The sequence below is a fragment of the Triticum aestivum genome, chromosome 2A (genome assembly GCF_018294505.1).
Source record: "Triticum aestivum cultivar Chinese Spring chromosome 2A, IWGSC CS RefSeq v2.1, whole genome shotgun sequence".
Classification (NCBI taxonomy): domain Eukaryota; kingdom Viridiplantae; phylum Streptophyta; class Magnoliopsida; order Poales; family Poaceae; genus Triticum; species Triticum aestivum.
The window spans coordinates 13,879,276-13,883,510 of NC_057797.1; positions in this window are offsets into that span (position 1 = coordinate 13,879,276).

A 4,235-nucleotide genomic window follows, 5' to 3' on the forward strand; every position below is an offset into this window, starting at 1 on the left:
TCTGTAGTTCTTTTTATTGGGTTTTCACTGTTTCACATTGGTTTTCTTCGTCTTTTGTATGGTTTCTTTGGTTTCTTCTGCTTCTTTCTTCGGCTTTTCTTAACATATTTTTAATATTTTCCAAAAAAATTATATTATTCATATACATTATGAACATATTTTCATACATGTTAAACATTTTTCAAATACATGGTAATCATTTTTCTGAAATATACTTTTTGATGTCTACTTTTTTTTCATACACATTGAACATTTTTTGAACACATCCTATTTTTTTATATATGTTTACAATTTTCAAGTATGTGATTAACATTTTTCAAATATATATCTTAATGTCTGCTTTTGTGCATACATGTTGTACATTTCTTGTATACATTAGAAACATTATTTTATATTTTTTGTTTTAAATATACGTGATTAATATTTTTTTCAAATACTTGTTTTCGATGTCTACTCTTTTTTCGTACAAATTGTACATTTCTACATACCTAAGGAATATTTTTCAGTACATGTGTACTATTTTTCAATACATGATTAACATATTTTCAAATGTATATTTTAATGCCGATTTTTTCATACACGTTGTACATTTGTATACCAGAAAGTTACCTTTATACATGTTTAAGATATTTTAATGTGAACCCTCTAAGGCGCTCCTGGCGGCGACTTTAGGGTTTCGACGTGGAACACATCGGCGGCCGCGGATCCCGATCGGCGGGCTGACTGGAGCACGCCGGCAGGGAAGATGGCAATGTCCTCTCCACCGGACAGCGCACACGGAACCTCGGGAACCAGTAACCCTAGATCAGCAAGATCGATGCTCGAGGAAGCGCTAGGGAAACTGGATATCTCCGAGGAGGAAGCTACCCCACTCGTGATCGATGATCGCGTTGAGGGCGGTCAGGCGAAGTGGTTACTGGCTGGCAAAGTGCTTCACCGCAATAAATATCACATCCAGACCATTGGCAACGTGCTTCGGCCAGCATGGGGGAATCCGAGAGGTTTGCAATTCCGCTCGGTGGGTTCGAATATAAATTTGTCGCTGAATTTTGGACACAGAGAGATCGAGACAGGGTTTGGGCGGGATCACCATGGCATATCAATAAGAACGCGGTTATCTTGGCCGAGTTCGGGGAACACATGCGCCCAGATGAGGTCAGTTTTGATCGGCTCCAGGTGTGGGCTAGGGTTCTTAATTTGCCTTATAATCTGAGAGATGATGCATGGGCCCTAACCATTGCGAGGATGATTGACAAGGGAGCCACTAATTCAAAGTTCGATCATAATGGTGGTTATCTGAGAGCTAGGGTTTCAATGGAAGTCAGCAAGCCGATCCGTAGATGGATATTGATTGATTCTGCTATGAGGAAGAAGGTAGACCCATATGACATCCAATATGAGCAGATACCTTACTTTTGTTTCTCATGTGGTAGGCTCGGACATTCTGAACTTTTCTGCCAGACACCGGGCACCAGAGATGACAAGGGTGAGCTACCCTTTGGGCCGAGTCTGCGAGCACCTAAGGAGAATAAGAAACCAAACTCTAATGATAATTCGTCCAGGGGTTCGAGCTCACCCTTGGTGAGCAGGAGGTGAGCAGGAGGTGAACTCGCCGGTGAAAAACAGGGACAGATCACAGAATAAGAGGAAGGATGCTCCAACGTTTGTCTATAAGCCGAAGCAACTCTTGCTTCTGGCTGGTACAGGTGGTGCTGATCATGAAGATCCAATCTTAGCAGCAGCTAATCAGGATGAGGATGATGGGACCGAAAAGTTTCCCAAGAAGAAGAAGCCTACTCCGAAGAACTTGGCAGAGACCGTTGATCGGTCCTACCCGGCCCAATGAGTTGCATCAGCTGGAACTGCCGGGGGCTTGGGAACCCCGAGGCAGTTCGCGAGCTTCGTAGTATAGTGAAGCTGGAAGGACCCACTCTTCTCTTCGTCATGGAAATGAAAATTAAAGGGAAGAGAGTGCAAGACTTACAGAGTCATCTTGGTTTCGGCGGATGTTTTGCTGTAGATAGTGTTGGTCTAAGTGGGGGCATAGGCCTCTTTTGGACTAAAGATGTAATGGTAGAACTGAAGAACTTTAATTCTGCACATATAGACGCGAAGTTGAAATATAAGGACCAAAACTCTTTTGAGTGGATGTTTACTGGTTTTTACGGAGCACCTCGAGCTGAGGGTCATCACCATAGCTGGAGGTTTTTGCGTACTTTATATGCCGTGCCATACTCGGTGTGGATATGTGTCGGTGACTTCAACAAAATGTTATATGCATGTGAACATTTTAGCAGTGCAGCAAGGCCGGAGAGCCAGATGCCGCTTTTCGTGAAGTTACGGATGATGTGGCCTTCCAAGATCTGGGATGGTTCAGCACTGCGTACACCTGGGACAATCGTCGGGCAGGTGTAGCTAATGTAAAAGCAAGGCTTGATAGAGCGTTTGCTAATGAGGAATTCTGGCAACACTTCAGGCATATCAGGATCAGACATCTTCCATCCATAGAATCAGATCATTGCTTTGTTGTAGCGGAAATCAAAGAGAATTTTCCAAACATGTCAAGACCTAAGAAACAATTCAGATATGAAAACGTATGGGCATCGCATGTGGATTATGATCAACTAGTCGCAAGAACTTGGCAGCAAGCTCGTTGTGGCCCGGGGCTCCAAGGTATAGCCGGCTCTCTTGATCTTTTAAGAAGAACGCTGGAACCATGGGGTTCTCAGGAGTTTGGCTGCCTCACACGTAAGGTGAGACAGCTCCAGAAAAGACTTGATAAACTTAGATGTCGATCAGTCGGACGTGGACCGACTGAGGAGGAGTGGGCTACTGTTCGTAGCTTGTGGGAGGCGCTCCAACAGGAAGAAATCTGGTTGCGGCAACGTTCACGGGTGTCGTGGCTTCGGGAGGGAGACCGCAACACCTCTTACTTCCAGGCTCAAGCAGCGCAAAGACAAAGGCTGAACAAGATCCAAGGCCTGCGTCGATAGGATGGTTCACTTTGTGCCACTGAAGCCGAGGACAAGAGTGAGGTGCAAGCTTTCTACGAGAACCTTTATGAGTCTCAAGGTTACTCGGATGCGACCAATCTGTTGAACCATGTTCTAGCCAAAGTACGTTGGATGTGAATACTGAACTCACAAAACCATATACAACGGCTGAGGTTCGTACAACATTATTCCAAATGGCCCCGTCTAAAGCACCGGGGGTAGATGGTTTCACGGTTGGATTTTATCAGCGGCATTGGAGTTTAATTGGTGAGGATGTAACCCGAGCAGTGCTAGACTTCTTGAATGGAGGCATGATCATAAAGACATCACCCAAGTCTTCCCAAAGGTTCTACTTGGCACAAACACTAATTAAAACACAAAACCACATCTAAACATAGGCTAGATGGATTATTTATTCCTAAACAGAACCAAAAAGCAAGAGACTAAAATAAAATTGGGTTGCCTCCCAACAAGCGCTAACGTTTAAAGCCCCTAGCTAGGCATGATGATTTCAATGATGCTCACATAAAAGATAAGAATTGAAACATAAAGAGAGCATCACGAAGAATATGACTAGCACATTTATATTAAGTCTAACCCACTTCCTATGCATAGGGATTTTGTGAGCAAACAACTTATGGGAACAATAATCAACTAGCATAGGAAGGTAAAACAAACATAACTTCAAGATTTTAAGCATATAGAGAGGAAACTTGATATTATTGCAATATGTAGAAGCATATGATCCTCTCTCATAATAATTTTTAGTAGCATCATGAATGAATTCAACACTATAACCAGCACCTAAAGCATTCTTTTCATGATCTACATGCATATAATTTTTATTACTCTCCATATAAGCAAATTTCTTCTCATGAATAGTAGTGCACTACTGGAATCAGCTAATTTGCCATCTGCCAGCTCTTTGCCGTCTGCTAGCTGACGGCAAAGCAGCTCTTTGCCATCAGCTACCAAAAAGCCGACGGCAAAGAACTGGCAGACGGCAAAGAAGCTCTTTGCCGTCCGCCAGCTCTTTGCCGTCTGCTGGCGGATGGCAAATAATCTTTGCCGTCTGCTGGCGGACGGCAAAGAGAGAGGTGGCCCCCACCCCCCGCCCGTTTGGGAAAAACTTAACGGGCCACCTCTTTGCCGTCCGCCAGCGGACGGCAAAGAGCCAAAGTGGCGGACGGCAAAGAGAGGCGGACGGCAAAGAGGGCAGTATCTAACGGCCCGTGCCCCCCG